The sequence below is a fragment of the Thalassophryne amazonica genome, chromosome 12 (genome assembly GCF_902500255.1).
Source record: "Thalassophryne amazonica chromosome 12, fThaAma1.1, whole genome shotgun sequence".
Taxonomy (NCBI): domain Eukaryota; kingdom Metazoa; phylum Chordata; class Actinopteri; order Batrachoidiformes; family Batrachoididae; genus Thalassophryne; species Thalassophryne amazonica.
In genome coordinates this window covers 15,770,843-15,790,597 of record NC_047114.1, presented here as the reverse complement: position 1 = coordinate 15,790,597, position 19,755 = coordinate 15,770,843, and the positions used below count along the sequence as shown (strand labels likewise).

General features: G+C 40.7%; 1 non-coding gene across 1 annotated transcript; it reads right to left on the bottom strand.

Annotated features, from left to right (window-relative positions):
- Positions 1-13,239: 13,239 nt before the first annotated feature.
- Positions 13,240-13,457, bottom strand: LOC117522716. Its single transcript, XR_004564303.1, has one exon. It is a non-coding gene; the product is annotated as a small nucleolar RNA U3 (small nucleolar RNA).
- Positions 13,458-19,755: the final 6,298 nt, after the last annotated feature.

Sequence of the window (19,755 nt, the reverse complement as noted above, 5' to 3'; positions counted from 1 at the left end):
CTCAACAAAAATATAAACGCAACACTTTTGGTTTTGCTCCCATTTTGTATGAGATGAACTCAAAGATCTAAAACTTTTTCCACATACACAATATCACCATTTCCCTCAAATGTTGTTCACAAACCAGTCTAAATCTGTGATAGTGAGCACTTCTCCTTTGCTGAGATAATCCATCCCACCTCACAGGTGTGCCATATCAAGATGCTGATTACACACCATGATTAGTGCACAGGTGTGCCTTAGACTGCCCACAATAAAAGGCCACTCTGAAAGGTGCAGTTTTATCACACAGCACAATGCCACAGATGTTGCAAGATTTGAGGGAGCGTGCAATTGGCATGCTGACAGCAGGAATGTCAACCAGAGCTGTTGCTCGTGTATTGAATGTTCATTTCTCTACCACAAGCCGTCTCCAAAGGCGTTTCAGAGAATTTGGCAGTACATCCAACCAGCCTCACAACCACAGACCACGTGTAACCACACCAGCCCAGGACCTCCACATCCAGCATGTTCACCTCCAAGATCGTCTGAGACCAGCCACTCGGACAGTTGCTGAAACAATCGGTTTGCATAACCAAAAAATTTCTGCATAAACTGTCAGAAACCATCTCAGGGAAGATCATCTGCATGCTCGTTGTCCTCATCGAGGTCTCGACCTGACTCCAGTTTGTCGTCGTAACCGACTTGAGTGGGCAAATGCTCACATTTGCTGGCGTTTGGCACGTTGGAGAGGTGTTCTCTTCACGGATGAATCCCAGTTCACACTGTCCAGGGCAGATGGCAGACAGCGTGTGTGGCGTCGTGTGGGTGAGCGGTTTTCTGATGTCAATGTTGTGGATCGAGTGGCCCATGGTGGCGGTGGGGTTATGGTATGGGCAGGCATCTGTTATGGACGAAGAACACAGGTGCATTTTATTGATGACATTTTGAATGCACAGAGATACCGTGACGAGATCCTGAGGCCCATTGTTGTGCCATCCAAGAACATCACCTCATGTTGCAGCAGGATAATGCACGGCCCCATGTTGCAAGGATCTGTACACAATTCTTGGAAGCTGAAAATTGCAATGTATTATTAAAACAGCTAGTAGGATAACTGGGTGCAATCAAACATCAGCTGCTTCAAGATATCGTACTACACAAGGCTGAAAGTATTCTTGCAGACAGTACCCACCCTTTACATAACAGATTTCAGTTAAAAGCCAGCGTGGTAAGGGGAGGCTACTACAAAGGAAAATAAGGACAAGCAGGTTCAGCAAGTCATTTGTTCCCTCTGCAAAATTGTTAATGAAAGACACAGTTCTCAGCAGGGGACTTGACACTGTAGTACTATGTGTGTGTGTGTGTGTGTGTGTGTGTGTGTGTGTGTGTGTGTGTGTGTGTGTGTGTGTGTGTGTGTGTGTGTGTGTGTGTGTGTGTGTGTGTGTGTGTGTGTGTGTGTGTGTGGTATGCAGCAGCTTAGCTGTGTGGAGAGGAGCCAGAGAGGCATGGGGGAGGGGGGTGTTTATCTGTCTTTTATTTATTTATCTGTTTTTAAGTTTGTCTATCTTGTCTGAAGTTGTCTGTATTATACGCACCTTGACCATCTGAATTTCCCTTCTGGGATAATAAAGTTAACTTTGACTTTGACTTTCAAACTCAACTTAGATTGCAAGGCCAGTGACTTCAAACCGAGAAAAGATGAACTCAAAGCTGCTAAGAGTGGCACTTAGCTCCACTGGACTTTTTAATTTATTCATTTATTTACTATTTTACATACTGTGCAATTAATTAATTAATTAATTGGGATTAATTAACTAATTAATAAGAAAGAAAGAAAATATGCACAACACTCTACAGGGCTCAAGGTTGGGTTGTACATTCATTATAAGTTTATGGCAAAAAATATCTCCCTCTCTGATATTTCCCAGAGTTGACAGGTTTGGTTCAGCGGCAACTCAGGCTAAGCCTGACAATTAGCCTAGTAGTGACCAGAGTAGTTCAGAAGTATAAGTTACTACGGTAACTCAGCAAGACTTGACGTTACTGAGATTGTTGGAATGAAACCCTTGCCTAGAAAGTTGCAACTTGTCAAAATAAGAGGGGATTTGGTTTCATGGAGTTTGCTGGAATACCCCTCTGATAATTGGATCATTGTATTATTCTATACTAATGTTTTGTAAACAACGAGAAAAAGTGAAACAGCTTCATGTAACTTTATAAATGTCATTTCATCATCAGACAACATGATCCAACGCGTCACGTCACTCAAAGAAACATCCGACAAGTTTCACTCATGGTTTCATTTAGAAACATAAACTCTGGACAGTTTATCGACATTAACTGCAGCTTTGTCATTTTTACAAAGTGAAAATATCACACATCTGTTTTTACACAATGAGCTAATTCTGAAGCCTCACTTGGGATAATTATATATATATATATATATATATATATATATATATATATATATATATATATATATATATATATATATAATTATTAAATGTATACATATTGTATTTTGACTGTATTGTAGAATAATAATAAAATTAGCAATGATTGCAGTGTTTCACTCTGAATGCATTGTCCAAAAATATTTTTCTTAGTTATTGAATTTTATTGTTTCAGATTGTACAGACACTCAACTTACCACAGTTTTATCTGGTGGGTCTGTGGCAAACTTGGGAGGAAATGCAGAAAGGTGATTCCAGCCTGTGCAGTTATGGCGATAAGAAACAGGTTCCCAGAAGAGAATAACATTTATGAAGGCTTCCATGCTGCACTGAGTGGGAAACCGGTCCAACTTCTCCACAAGGATCCACACATGACTTTACATTTGTAAAATGACACTTGATAAATGAAAAGTTTTGATTGTGGTTGCTTAATAGAAATATAATAAAATTATAAACTGTACATGGTGCTGATTGCTTAATTGAAAGTCTTCTTTGTCTTTCAGCTGTTCCCGTTAGGGGTCGCCACAGCAGATCAATCGTTTCCATCTCACGTCCTCTGTATCTTCCTCTGTCACACCAACCACTTGCATGTCCTCCCTCAGCACATCCATAAATCCACATCCTTGTTTCTACTGACTTTCATTCCCCTTCTCTCCAAAGCATATCTCCACCTCTCCAGACAAAACTCAACTTGCTCTCTACTCTCACTACAGATCACAATGTCATCTGCAAACATCATAGTCCACGGGGACTCCTGTCTGATCTCATCCATCAACCTGTCCATCACCACTGCAAACAAGAAAGGACTAAGAGCTGATCCTTGGTGTAATCTCACCTCCACCTTGAATGAGTCTGTCATTCTGACTGCGCATCTCACCACTGTCCTACCGCGTGCTGGGTAATCGGGAGAGTCTTGAGTTTTCCTGGTGGGCTGGTCCAACCTGGGGCCGTTGTGAGGGGGTGTTAATATAGACATACATATATGACCACCACTGTTAGGCTACACAGCAAGACACTTGGGCTGCTGTATCTTAAAGAAAAGACATTAAGTGTTATAAATGTGTTACAATCACAAAAATTCACAAGAAAATAACAAGACTGCTTCTTTTGCAACGTTATCTTTTCCAAAGCCCGAGGTAAGGACATCCCATTACATGTTTAACACCCCTATGCATTCATTACAGTTAGTTTAGTCCAACCAAGCCCTGTGTGCTCAGATGGGACTTGCGCTACTAGCAAGTACAGGAGGAGTGGCCCGTGAAGGAAAAGATGGACGGAAAAAAGCCAGGTGGAGCTGAAAAAGCTAGATTAAGAAAAAGAAAAAGACACTGACTTGGCTGGGCATACACTGTACGATATTTTAAACCGCAGGGTTTAAAAGTTCAGAGCGCACGATTCATGTTCTCACACTGATGCTCTGATGTGATCTGACTGCTCACATTGTACCTTCAAAAACCACACGTCGGGGTCGCGTTTCTTTTTAAAAAAAAATGTATTTCATGTCTATCAGCGCGCACAGTGAGTGAAATCAGGTGGGTGGAGACTGAGCGCATATGCGCGCGCGCACACAGCAGACAGCAACGTGATTCATGAGAGGACAAAAAAGAAAACATAAACATTCATAACCAGTGTTGCTACTTACACTGTTGTATAAATAAACTATATTTCATACGGAGTCATACAGCTGCGCAAGGTGTAGCAACTTATTCCCTCATCTGTGGTGAATCCTGTTGTTGTCTGCTGTGTGTGTGTGTGTGTGTGTGTGTGTGTGTGTGTGTGTGTGTGTGTGTGTGTGTGTGTGTGTGTGTGCGCGTGCATATACGTTCAGTCTCCCCCCACCTGATTCCACTCACTGTGCGCGCTGATAGACATGAACTTTAATATGATATTAGGTTATTGTGAGGGAACGCAATAAAAAAAAACACAAGACTTTACATGAGATCAGTTTGCTCTCTCCGGTGTTTGCACACGCACAGTGCGCGACGTAATCAGCACGTAGATGCTTGTAGCGCTGCTTCAGCAGCGTGGAACCCTCACGAGTCACGACGGCCGACCAAAATATCAAACAGGGTTGATATTCAACCGACCATATGATTCCCCATCGGGAGGTGGTCGTGAGATGTTAAACACAGCTCGTTACTCCATGTAGACTGCACGATGCAGGACGCACGATTAAGCTGAAACTCGGTGCACTCCAAAAAATTCTCGCAGGAGTGAAAAATTGGCTGAAAAATGGCCGAAAATGGTGAGTTAACAATACCGTTCTTGTTTTAACTAACTAGCTTTTACTTTCTATTATAAGCAGTGCTGCCGGTAACGCGTTACTCTAATCTGACCACTTTTTTTAGTAACGAGTAATCTAACGCGTTAATCTTTCCAAATCAGTAATCAGATTAAAGTTACTTCTCCATGTCACTGTGCGTTACTATTATTTTTCATTGTGGGTCGATAGCAGCATTAAACTTGGTCCGTGGGCAGGAGGTCGGGGTTCGACTGAACTGCCCACTTTAAGTGAGCTGTGAGCTTTTCATCCGCGTTTTTTTTTTCCAGCTGCTCGACTCGTCCTCACCTCTTAAAGCGCGGTGATCAGCACACCTGCACTGAGCTTTACAAAGACATTTTTATACTTTTTTCCCTCCTTTACGAGGGCTGTCAATAAAGTAACAGTCCTTTTAAATTTTTTCAAAAACTATATGGATTTCATTCATATGTTTTTATGTCAGACATGCATGAACCCTCGTGCGCATGCGTGAGTTTTTCCACGCCTGTCGGTGACGTCATTCGCCTGTGAGCACTCCTTGTGGGAGGAGTCGTCCAGCCCCTCGTCGGAATTCCTTTGTCTGAGAAGTTGCTGAGAGACTGGCGCTTTGTTTGATCAAAATTTTTTCTAAACCTGTGAGACACATCGAAGTGGACACGGTTCGAAAAATTAAGCTGGTTTTCAGTGAAAATTTTAACGGCTGATGAGAGATTTTGAGGTGATACTGTCGCTTTAAGGACTTCCCACAGTGCGAGACGTCGCGCAGCGCTCTCAGGCGGCGTCATCAGCCTGTTTCAAGCTGAAAACCTCCACATTTCAGGCTCTATTGATCCAGGACGTCGTGAGAGAACAGAGAAGTTTCAGAAGAAGTCGGTTTCAACATTTTATCCAGATATTCCACTGTTAAAGGAGATTTTTTTAATGAAAGACGTGCGGACGGGTCCGCGCGTCGGGACGCAGCCGGCGCGGTGCGGCGGCACAGGAAAAACACCTCCGTGTTGATAACCATTTGTAAAATCCAGGCGGCTTTTGATGGCTTTCAGTGGAGTGAGTATATGAGAAATTGTTTAACAGCTGGACATGTTCCAACTTGTCCTTAAGGCTTCCAACAGAGGTGTTTTTCCTGTGGCGTCCGCACGTCTTTCATTAAAAAAATGTCCTTTAACAGTGGAATATCCGGATAAAATGCTGAAACCGACTTCTTCTGAAACTTCTCTGTTCTCTCACGACGTCCTGGATCAATAGAGCCTGAAATGTGGAGGTTTTAAGCTTGAAACAGGCTGATGACGGCGCCTGAGAGCGCTGAGCGACGTCTCGCACTGTGGGAAGCCCTTGACAGGCGTGGAAAAACTCACGCATGCGCACGAGGGTTCAAGCATGTCTGACGTAAAAACATATGAATGAAATCCATATAGTTTTTGAAAAAATTAAAAAGGACCTATACTTTATGGACAGACCTCATATTTAGAATTCTGAGCTGAGCCGCTCGGTATCGTCTCGTTAAAAACAGCTGATCCTCCGCGACGCGTCAACAACTAACACTGTTTTCAACTCAAATGCACCTAAACTCTCTTTCTGAGGACCACATGATGTGAAAACGCAATAAAACTTTCTTACCTGTAAATCTGGTCCTGTTTTCTGCATAAATAAATGTTATCCATTCTTTGTGCTCAAACGCCAAAGCAGGGGCGAATCCAGATGGAATGGGGGCGTGGGGCAAGGATGTGCCCCCCTCCCCCACAACACCCCTAGATTAACAGTCCAGTTTTTAAGCCGTTTTGTACTACAACTACTAATATTGCTTAAAATAATAATAATTTCGACAAGTAAAATGTTTAGAGAATTTAAATGTTAGAAAAATGTTAGAATTTAATAGTTACATTTATAAACAATGTAGGTTTGAAATTGCAAGTTTTACTGTTACAGTGCTGTCAATAGTTAAATATGAGGTCAAGAAAGAGGTATTTATTTTACTTTTTATAAAACAAGTATTTGTTTTCATTGAAGTCAAGTGAGTTTTGGCAAAACAGGTATCATTGTCATGTTGACGTGGGTTGTTGTCGGCAGCTGGGGAAAGTAACTAAAAAAGTAACTAGTAATCTAACTTAGTTACTTTTACAATTGAGTAATCAGTAAAGTAACTAAGTTACTTTTTCAAGGAGTCATCAGTAATCAGTAATTGGATTACTTTTTCAAAGTAACTGTGGCAACACTGATTATAAGCCACCCGATTTTCACAGTCAGTCAGCACATAAATGCTGGATTGAAATGCCACAGCAGAACTCTTATCATCTCTGTGCGCTGACGGTTTTGGGCTGGTTGGATATGAAACTCCCGGGCTGAAAAATGTTCCCAGCACGCCCCTGCCACTGTCACACTATTCCTGTACATGTCCTGCACTACCCTAACATACTTCTCTGACACTCCAGACTTCCTCATATAATACCACAGCTCTTCTCTTGGCATCCTATCATAAGCTTTTTCTAAGTCCACAAACACACAATGTAACTCTTTCTGGCCTCTGTACTTCTCCAACAGTATTCTCAGAGCAAACATTGCATCCGTAGTGCTCTTTCTCAGCATGAAACCATATTGATGCTCATAGATCTTCACTTGTTTTCTAAGCCTAGCTTCTAGTACTCTTTCCCATAACTTAATGCTGTGGCTGATCAACTTTATGCCTCTGTAGTTACTGCAGCTCTGCACATCACCCTTGTTCTTGAAAATAGGAACCAGCACACTTCATCTCCACTCCTCAGGCATCCTCTCACTTTCCAAGATTTTATTAAACAATCTGGTTAGAAACTCTATTGCTATCTCTCCTAGACATTTCCATGCCTCCACTGGAATGTCATCTGGACCAACTACCTTTCTTCTCTTCATCTTCTTCATAGCAGCCCTCACTTCTTCCTTACTAATCTCTTGTACTTTCTGATTTACTCTGATTTACTGGAATACTCAGCTCTATTGAGCTGAGTATTCCATTAACTTTAACTAGTAATGACTTCATGACTTTCTTTGCTAACAAAATTTTAACTATTAGAGAAAAAATTACTCATAACCATCCCAAAGACGTATCGTTATCTTTGGCTGCTTTCAGTGATGCCAGTATTTGGTTAGACTCTTTCTCTCCGATTGTTCTGTCTGAGTTATTTTCATTATTTTCATTAGTTACTTCATCCAAACCATCAACATGTTTATTAGACCCCATTCCTACCAGGCTGCTCAAGGAAGCCCTACCATTATTTAATGCTTCGATCTTAAATATGATCAATCTATCTTTATTAGTTGGCTATGTACCACAGGCTTTTAAGGTGGCAGTAATTAAACCATTACTTAAAAAGCCATCACTTGACCCAGCTATCTTAGCTAATTATAGGCCAATCTCCAACCTTCCTTTTCTCTCAAAAATTCTTGAAAGGGTAGTTGTAAAACAGCTAACTGATCATCTGCAGAGGAATGGTCTATTTGAAGAGTTTCAGTCAGGTTTTAGAATTCATCATAGTACAGAAACAGCATTAGTGAAGGTTACAAATGATCTTCTTATGGCCTCAGACAGTGGACTCATCTCTGTGCTTGTTCTGTTAGACCTCAGTGCTGCTTTTGATACTGTTGACCATAAAATTTTATTACAGAGATTAGAGCATGCCATAGGTATTAAAGGCACTGCGCTGCGGTGGTTTGAATCATATTTGTTTAATAGATTACAATTTGTTCATGTAAATGGGGAATCTTTTTCACAGACTAAAGTTAATTATGGAGTTCCACAAGGTTCTGTGCTAGGACCAATTTTATTCACTTTATACATGCTTCCCTTAGGTAGTATTATTAGACGGTATTGCTTAAATTTTCATTGTTACGCAGATGATACCCAGCTTTATCTATCCATGAAGCCAGAGGACACACACCAATTAGCTAAACTGCAGGATTGTCTTACAGACATAAAGACATGGATGACCTCTAATTTCCTGCTTTTAAACTCAGATAAAACTGAAGTTATTGTACTTGGCCCCACAAATCTTAGAAACATGGTGTCTAACCAGATCCTTACTCTGGATGGCATTACCCTGACCTCTAGTAATACTGTGAGAAATCTTGGAGTCATTTTTGATCAGGATATGTCATTCAAAGCGCATATTAAACAAATATGTAGGACTGCTTTTTTGTATTTACGCAATATCTCTAAAATCAGAAAGGTCTTGTCTCAGAGTGATGCTGAAAAACTAATTAATGCATTTATTTCCTCTAGGCTGGACTATTGTAATTCATTATTATCAGGTTGTCCTAAAAGTTCCCTAAAAAGCCTTCAGTTAATTCAAAATGCTGCAGCTAGAGTACTGACGGGGACTAGAAGGAGAGAGCATATCTCACCCATATTGGCCTCTCTTCATTGGCTTCCTGTTAATTCTAGAATATAATTTAAAATTCTTCTTCTTACTTATAAGGTTTTGAATAATCAGGTCCCATCTTATCTTAGGGACCTCATAGTACCATATCACCCCAATAGAGCGCTTCGCTCTCAGACTGCAGGCTTACTTGTAGTTCCTATGGTTTATAAGAGTAGAATGGGAGGCAGAGCCTTCAGCTTTCAGGCTCCTCTCCTGTGGAACCAGCTCCCAATTCAGATCAGGGAGACAGACACCCTCTCTACTTTTAAGATTAGGCTTAAAACTTTCCTTTTTGCTAAAGCTTATAGTTAGGGCTGGATCAGGTGACCCTGAACCATCCCTTAGTTATGCTGCTATAGACGTAGACTGCTGGGGGGTTCCCATGATGCACTGTTTCTTTCTCTTTTTGCTCTGTATGCACCACTCTGCATTTAATCATTAGTGATCGATCTCTGCTCCCCTCCACAGCATGTCTTTTTCCTGGTTCTCTCCCTCAGCCCCAACCAGTCCCAGCAGAAGACTGCCCCTCCCTGAGCCTGGTTCTGCTGGAGGTTTCTTCCTGTTAAAAGGGAGTTTTTCCTTCCCACTGTAGCCAAGTGCTTGCTCACAGGGGGTCGTTTTGACCGTTGGGGTTTTACATAATTATTGTATGGCCTTGCCTTACAATATAAAGCGCCTTGGGGCAACTGTTTGTTGTGATTTGGTGCTATATAAATAAAATTGATTTGATTTGATTTGTTTTGTTCGTTTGTTATTGCATTTGTTGAAATAAAGTTTCGAAAAAAAAAGATGTTGTTGGTTGGGGAATCTTCCTGTCACGGCAGAGATTGGATGGGAACTCATTACTTTGTATGGAGAGGGGGTGGGATTTCAAACGACTTTGTCCCGGATGGCCAAAGCCAGCAGCAGCCCTGTGTGTGGTGTGTCTTTGATGCCGCCTGACTGCAACGCCTGCAAAATGATTCTTGGGTGTCAGAGAGAGATGCGTGTTTGGGCAACCAACTGAAATTATCTTACATTTTGGATTTTTTCCCATTATTGATCATACATCGTACAGAGGGCAAAACTATCGTACAAATACGATAATTATCGTACATCAGGTAACACTGACTGTGGGTTACAAAGAGGAGGAGACAGACACATGCTGATGACAAAATTCAAAAATATTACAACCACATTAAAGTCATATTATATTTGGAGACAAAAAGCAACAGAGACTGACTGTGTGTCCCAGTGTAAGTCATGAAGTGGACTGTAAGTGGACACAGGTGGAGCGACCTTCAGCCTCCAAATACTCAGCACCTGAGGTTAATTCAGTTATGACTAAAAACAGCTGTGAGTCTGTGTGCAGATGCTGTTTGGCTAATTTTATTTTTATCAGCTACATCAGGGCTTACACAAGTTAAAGAGTTGGAAGTAATGACTCATAATCTGGTGTACAGTTTTTGTAAAGATAGTGTTGATTAGAGTGAGATATGCACTTTAAACATAACAGCGCCTTCTTTCATGAACAAAATAATGCATCATTAGCAGTGATCAAAAGTATTAGTACTCATATTTTTTCTGCTGTGTGAGTGGCTGATCTTTTGTCAAATCTACATTCATGTTATTGAACAAACACGGTATTTAATGTTTTTATTTGTTGCTTCTGGCGGAACTGAAGACAAGCGTCCTGCTTTTATGACACTTGAAAGTATTTTGTGTTTGTTCATTTTGAACTTTATAATTTTATTCATGATGTAATGACATAATACTCCTGTTGACTGTGTGTTCTGTCCAACTCTACCTGTTCCTCCATAGGAGGTGTAGGAGGAGGAGCTTTGTGCTCCGGGACTCCGGGATCACGGAAACACTCCATCATGAAGTCGGCCATCTTCACCAATCGATCAATTTCATCATCATGATCAAGCAGGTCCAAGTAGAGTGACGTGTGAGTGGAATCCATGACGTCCACTGGAGTTTGAACATGACATTAATCATAATTACTTTATTTGTAGAAAATCACAAACATAATAAAACACCAAACAAAACAGTATAAAATATAAAAAGATCTGAGTGCTGTGGACCAGCATTTAACTTGTTCCCTCCTCCATTGAAATACGAGGATCTCCAGTGTCGACTAAAAGCGCTGAATTTGAAAAGTCCACCCACACGTCCTTGTCTATTCTTTTCATTTTATGGAGAAAAAAACCCACACCACTGGATCTTTACCCAGAGAAATTATTGGACTATAACGCTCCGTTGAAAAGGTCACGGGGGATGCTAGTGAGACAAACGGGTAAGCTGTGTTTATAGCATTAGCTGCTATCTTATTTACTAATTTTCTGGCATTTGATACAACCAAACACTGCATGAAATAACACCATATGTATATAACGTTACGTAATCTTGGCATTACAGTGATACTACTTGTCGGGTAGTATTTTAACTTGATTGTGCTTTTATAGGAGCTTCAGCGGTGCTGTGTGGTGCAAAGCTCGTAGTTCCTCATAGCGAAACTGTCCACGCTGAGTGACAACACAAAGTAGTTAAAAATAATCGAGGGCCACTTTTTCATATCATCTTCAACTGTGTGGGTGAGTCAGAGTCGATCCCTTTGAGCTTTTAAAAAAGGTTTTTGTTTCTATCCATGTAATATCTTCCGTTGTTCTATACTGAAAACAGCGCACACCTGAAGTCCTAATCCAAAACGGAAATGCCTCTGCTGTAAAAGTGGGTGGGGCTGAATAAGGTGAATAGCAAAGTGGGCGACTTTGATCCTGCATGTCAGCATGAGGCTGTTTGGTTTTTGTTTTTTGCCCTTGATGATGTTTGAATGCACTTCCTGCCTCAATTAGATATTACCATTGCATTAATACACTTAAAAAAAAAATCTGAGCTAAAATATGGTAAATAATGACGGAATTTGAAGAGAAAGCTTATTTAATATTGATAACATTGTCTGTCCATGTAGCAAGATCACTTAAAATAAGTTGTTCCCAGACTTACTTACGCCACAGGAAAAATTCTTGGGACACAGACGTTGGACAAGTTCAAAGATGGTTAACCTTGATGTATTTTAAGAGGTATTTTAAGAGGCTAAAAAGTCACATTCTTTTTCAATCTGATCCGTTTTGTGTTTGAGTGACGCGGGTGACACCCAATCAGAGTAGAGCTGCACCATGACATCAGTAGCTGGTCTCTTCAAAAATGCTTGTCTATGCCCCTCGTAACACTCAAACATATACATAAACATAGGGTGTAGTAGCATGCACAGCACACAACACTGCCCCCAGTCACACACACTCCTTATGGGAGTGTGCTTTACAGGCTGCTGCAGGCTGCAGAGGAGGGAGAGAACCGCTGCTGCTCCATGACAACAGAGACTTTCACTTTCAGTCCCCAAACATCAGAAAAGTCTCCGGTAATGCCAGGAAAAGTAGCTAGATTTGGCGCTAGTCGCTTTGAGAAAATAAGTCATCAAGAAGGTTTGGAAAGTCACCAGATTTAGCAAGAAAGTTGCTAAGTTGGCAACACTGAATGTAAACACGCCACGCAAACTAACCTGTGCACAGCCCTGTACCGAACTGAACATCCCGTACTGAAATGGTTCAATACAAATACATGTACTGCTACACCCTTAGTGAACACACACACGCACACGCGCACACGCACACACACACACAAAAAAAACCTCATATGTTAGATCATGACCTGCTCCACTATGTACAGCCACAGTAATTATGCAGTCAACACCTAACTTGGTGTGATGACTGGGAGCATCAATGGGGAGGTCACTGGGGCCCTTAGGTTGAAAATGTACGTGTGCGAGCTAACACTAACACACACACACTCTTTTATTATATGGATGGTGTTTACAAGATGATATTATTAACGATTGATTATGAACTAATTGAAAAATTGTCCTAAATTTAGTGTCATTTTCTGTGGATTCACTAAGTGAATCCACACTTTCCAGATAATGGATTTTCCAACTTTACTGCCAACATAAATGTATCATTAAATGCCATGCAAACAACAAATGTAACCTCAAAAACACATTTTTTTGTAGGTTTTTAAGTATCCGTCACTGTTTTTAATAACACACTACACCTACTGATAATGGAAACATATTTTGGTTGATTTCTACACACCAAATCCCATACGCAGTGTTAGAACCACTCTGACCATACTCCTTCTCTCATCGCCCCGAGACAAGACAATGAACAATCACCAAAAACAAAAAAACAAATGAAACGTATCATTTTTTTTCTGTCCATTTCATGCTCAGGAAGAAGTATAAAAACGCTTTATTGTGGTTGGTGAAACCAAACACTTTCAAAACACATTTCTCAAGTCAGCAACTATAGAAATGATCCCAGAAAGTATAATCTTAACCTGTTGATGCTCCTGCCACGGGACTAGAACCACCGACACACCACGCTCTGTTATGGTACTGAATTCCCCCCCAACATATTTAACCAAGTTTAAGAAACAAATTGAACCATCACCAAGACAGAAATATTATTATTTATATACACGTCACACAGTCAAACACAACTCTGATTTATTTCTACAGGTCTGACTTGGACTTCTTTCCTCTTCCCTTCCATATTTGCACCATGATCATCAGACTGCCCCCTACAGTCTCCAAAGGAGATGTTGAGCTCTCCGAGTCTCAAGGAACCCCATAAAATGCTCTTTTTTTCTGGGGCATCCTCAACTGCAACAAGTTGAATTCTGACTGATAGTTGTTCTTCGTGGCTCAGATCAGGAGTGCAGTCTAAAAGTATTTGTGATTACTTCATCTCACCACCCACAGACTCCACAATTTTTCCACTAATGTCATCTGTTTAGAGGAAGCCCATGAGGTCGAACACAGATCAACTGGCTTCACAATGACAAAATGTAAAGAGTGAGCAGCAATGTTCACTGCCTGAGAGCAGCACTTATAATGGAGGAATTTGAATATCTAATAAGGAAAAGAGGGAACACAGCAGCAATAAATAAACTCAGAGAGAAAAGCTGGCAGGAAACTGCTGATTGACTAAATGCATATGATTAACATAGTGCAATGCATTCTGGGTAAAATGTACTGATAAATAAATGTGTCCTTATTCTGCAGATTGAAGTGCTTTATGCTCCTGCTGTGGTGAACATGTTGAAATTTCTTAGAGCTTCTTAAAATTATGTCCGTAGGTGTTTCTGAATGTCTGAATGTCTGAATTATGAAACAACATGACACCATAAGTGAGTGGTTGGGTTGTATTATGGGCTTCAAAATGCCGAGCTTCATGACATTAGTGTGATCCTGAAATTTCTCCTGCACGTTCACAAAAAGCAGATAATGTCAAATTTGTTTTATTTATTTTTTTCTGGAGTCTGAGTTTTGAATTTCAACCTTCAAACTAACATATCATTCCATATGAAATTTAAACTTTTTATTATCCTTTTTTATTTTAGTTTAAATAACTTAGTGTTTTCAGAGTGTTTGTTATGGAGTGATACCTTAGTTTAAAGTTATTTAAACTAAGGTATCACTTCATAAAACAAATTAAAACTTTTTTAGGAAGTGATATATAAGTTGAAGATTGAAATGCACAACAAGTCAGACTCCAGAAAAATTTCAATTATTAAGTTGTCAACTTTTTGTGAACAAACAGAAAAAAAATTTTGGACTTATTTCAACATCACTGTTCACTAGTTTTATGAAAACCTTCGAAGCACTTTACAGTAACAGTAATATAAGACGAATAGGTAGGGCTTGCATTGACCCTACCTTTTTGTCTTATATTTAATTGGAGCACCAGGAGGAAACCCACGCAAACACAGGGAGAACATGCAAACTCCACACAGAAAGACCACAGGCGGGAATTTAACCCATGACCTTCTCGCTGTGAGGCAACAGTGCTAACCACTAAACCTCCATGCTGCCCAACAAGAAGTGTCAAATGCTGAACACGTCCTGAATCTACACTGCTTGGATTGACAATAGACGAGATCTCATGGAATTTCATGGGAATTCAGTGGCAAGTTCACACTGAAACAGCCAATGCCAAATTTTGAGCCCACAGTGAAACAGGAAGTGTAAAATATAGAACACTTCCTAGATTGACAATAGAGGAGATCTTGTTGGATCTTGCGGGAATTCAGTAGCAAGTTGACACGGAAACAGGAAGCGCCAAATTTTGAGCCCACAGTGAAACAGGAAGTGTAAAATATAGAACACTTCCTAGATTGACAATAGAGGAGATCTTGTTGGATCTTGCGGGAATTCAGTAGCAAGTTGACACGGAAACAGGAAGTGCCAAATTTTGAGCCCACAGTGAAACAGGACCAGTACAAATCTTGAACAATTCCTGGAGCTACAGCAGAGGACATTAACCTCTTTTTCATTATGTTGTTTTTGCACTGCTGTGTTTATCCTCTGTAAGGTTTTTGTGTAACTTTTTGTTTGTCTCAATTTAAAAAAAGAAAAGAAAATTTTAAAAAGAGAAAGAGTAGATCTCATGAGAATTCAGTGTAGAGTCGACACTGAAACAGGAAATGCTAAATGTTGAGTCGACACTGAATCCGGGAACACTAAAGTGAGAGGCACATGAGGTGATTCAGTGACTATTAGGCCAGGAGCCCAAAAAATTTATTCAAGTGAAAAGGGTCGTAACATTTGACCTCATGGGCTGAAGGGTCACCCCCCACACACACACACATCACAAAAATGCATTGCTACCATGTCTGAGCTGTGGCTTTTCCGCCCAAAACACCTAAATAGTGACACCATTACCGAAAAACCTGTTTTCATCAATATCTAGAAAACTATCCATGATAACATCACAAAAGAGTTGTCTACAGCTCTGTTTTCATGGTCAATGAATACCATGGCAACAGTTTTAGGACCAGAAAATGTCTAGATCCTGCCAAAATCACTATATAGTGACACAGTGTTAAAACACATATTGTTGCAGTGCATATATTGTTGCCACAACGATGTATGGCGACGTTCAAAGGCACCTGCACAAAATGTCTCCAGCACATATCATCCCAAGCAGCAGTATATACTGACAATCAAGGCACATATCATCACTGATCCTCAGAGCAACAAGTAAAACATGGTGTTTAACTATCAAATTAAAATTTCAAATGTATTAATTTATTAATTTATATAGCGCCAGTTCACAATGAGATCGCCTCAAGGTGCTTCACACAGCATAATAAAAACAGAGAAAAATAAATTAAAAAATTAAAAGACAAAACCATAAAAGAACACAAGAATAAAAACACATTATAACACAATAAAACTAATAATAAAACAAGGAAAACAAATGAGTCGTTAAGCATGATTTAAAAGTCTCCACAGTATCTGACTGTCGTATGTGTGCCGGGAGATCGTTCCACAGAACTGGGGCACGGTAGGAGAAAGCTCTGTGACCGGCAGACTTTTTATTCACTCTGGGAATGCAGGGCCAGAGCTGGTACATAGGGGCTTATCAGGTCAGCCAGATAGGGAGGTGCAAGTCCATGAACAATTTTATAATCTAAAACAGAACCTTAACATCTGATCTTGCAGTGACTGGAAGCCAGTGAAGGGATGCCAAAATGGGCATAATGTGGTCAAACTTTCTGCTTTGTGTCAAAAGTCTGGCAGCAGCATTTTGAACCAGCTGAAAACCCCTAACACTGGACTGTGGTAAACCAGAAAATAGAACATTGCAGTAGTCCAGTCTAGAAGAGACAAATGCATGAATCAAAATCTCAGCATCAGCCATAGACAGGATGGGACGAATCTTTGCTATAATCCGCGAATGGAAGAAAGCAGTCCTTGTAATGTCTCTAATGTGGAGGTCAAAAGACAATGCAGGATCAAAAATTACCCCAAGATTCCTCACTTTGCCCATATGACGTATAACACACATTAAGCTAAGCGCTGGCTGATCAGATTTGATGCCAATACCTTGCTGGACCAAGAACCATCATTTCAGTCTTATCAGAATGCACAGGTAGGAAGTTACTAGACATTAAACTTCTCACTAACTAAAGATAGTCAAGAGAAAATGAAGATGAATTTGGGAAAAAACTGCAAAGGAAATGTGAGATCATTTGGAGCTGGAGGTGGGGATAATGAGCGCAAGAATGGAGACAATGGAGGCGCAACTTGCCAATAAATGTCTAAAACCAGGATTTGATCCTACTGTGTCACTCATCATAATGGGCCTGCCGCAGGAGGACAATGAGGATCTAATGTCTACAGTATTGGATTTGCTATGATATGGCCTTGATTGCAACCCGGTGCCCACCCTAGCTGCGGGTGAGCGGATTTGCGTGTGAGGCACTAAACCTGGTCTGGTGAAGGTGGAGCTGCCGTTGGTGGAGGCAAAGGTGGCTGTGCTATGATGCAAAGGTAACCTTAATGATAAAGAGCGATATCAGAGGGTTTTTGTGTTTTTGTGAGACTGGAGCCGGGAAAGACTTTTATGTGACTGCAAATGGACGTTTGATCAAGCGCACTGCGCGTCAACCCTGGAGGAACATGATGTGAGGGATATGCACCCAGCTCGTGAATACTGACTGTTAAAGATTTTTTATATATATATATATATATATATATATATATATATATATATATATATATATATATATATATATGTTATCACTGTTAAACATTTGTACCTTTGTCTTCTTTCTGATGAAAATGTTATTGTGCTGCTTTGTACCTGTCTGTCTTTAAAATAACCCTGATAATGTACTTGTTATTCAACTTTGTCTTAAGTATGCTGAGGTCAGTCTGAACTGGGAGTGAAGATAGTATGCTGAGGTCAGTTTTGACTGTTGTGAATTTGTGATGCAGAACAGATGATAAGTGCAACAGAAGAGCCTGCAAGAACGGGATGTGCTGACCTTTGATGATAAGATTAAAGGAAAGAAACTGTTTCTCCACGCAGCTGCACTTATTGACGCATGTGTTTGTTTTACTTGAAGAAACTTGTCATGCGTTCTCCCCCCCCCCCCCTTTAGGACAAGTTTCACGCTGTGGGTAGGTTTTCCTAATAAAAAGAGTGAGCAGGCGCAACAGTCCTTAGTGCTTTCAGTGGTACTACGTGTACGGACTGTTTGCACTCCTCGCGAGCTAAATTTGACTTTCTGTCTCACTGGTGGTTCTTGACTCTGTTTGTCTTGTTAAAAGTTTGAAGAATGTTTGGAGGAGAAAATACCCAACATTGACTGGGGGCTCGTCCGGGATCTCAACAACACCGGAGGTGTCCGGCGGGGGTCGCCAAGTCCAGACGTAAATCCTTGGCCAAGGTCCGATCGATTGATCGTGTCTGCAATTGTCGACCGCCGTTGGCATCGTCTGGTTGACGAGATTTTCCCGAAGAAGACAGACAGGAAGTCGAGTCAGTGAGTAAAATTTCTTTGTAACAGTACTGAGTGAGTGGTGATCAGATCACATAAACAGTTAAATTCCGCAAGCGATGATACAGAATCGTCTGTTAATGAAACACAGTTAAACTCTGTAAGGAGGTCGGACTCCTCTACGATGGCGAGGAACGCACGTAGTTAAATTCCGAAGGAGGGTGCGGACTCCTCTGTTTATATACGCGTACCGGTAGGGAATAAAAGTGTGATCACATAAACAGTTAAACTCCGTAAGCGATGGCGTGGAATCGTCTGTTAATGTAAAGCAGTTAAACTCCGCGAGGAGGGCGGACTCCTCTACGGTTGCGAGGGACGCACGTAGTTAAATTCCGGAAGGAGGGTACGGACTCCTCTGTTTTAAATACGAAGTAATACCGGTTTTGAGAATAAAAGTGTGAAAGTGTAATACTTTGGACAACGTAAGTGACAACCGTGTGTGTGGATGCAGAGGCAAGTGATTCCGCTTCCTACGGGGAGGTGAAAGGAATCAACCACACGACGGCAAATTAATTGTCACGTCCAAAGAAGGTGAAAACTTCAGATTTAGAACACCCTAGGTGTGCCCCCGTCTGAAGTCCAAATTATAACAAAGAATAATAATAAAAAATGGGGGGAAAGACGTCTAAAAATAAGGGAAATTTATCAACTGACGACTGGAAATTTATGGAAGCAAAAAATCCAAAAGCAACAAAGAAATTGGAGACCTGGATAAATAAACATGACTTTGACGGACGACTGAACCTGACTAGTATTCAGAAGTTGAAGGAAAGGTTAGAAAAGGAACATAAAGGTGATGAGAAAAAAAACAAAAAAAAAAAAACAGCAAGAGGGGCAGATTCAGTGGCGTTTTGGGAGGAGGAAGCAGAGAAAAGGAGACTAGAAAAAATGAGGAAAAAGAAAGGAGTAGGGAAGAGGTAATAGTACAACAAGAACCACAAGAACCTCAGAAACAGGCGGCAGGACCGTCTGGAAAATCATTATATCCTCAGGTAGAGGACGAACCACAGCATTATGACTTAGCAGTAAAACCAAAAATAAATTATACTGAAATTACCAGGACAGCTCAGAAAGAAGGAGAGCCATGGACAGAGTTTAGATGCAGATTTGAGAGTGTATTTAAGGTCCACAGTGGCATAATGCCAGGAACACCAGTGTATGAACAACAATTGAAAAACGCTCTGAACCCGCAATCCAACAAGGATATAAAAGCTTGGATACAGAAACATTGGATTGGACTGCCTACAGGCACATTGGAAGAAACACACACCCACTGTTGTCA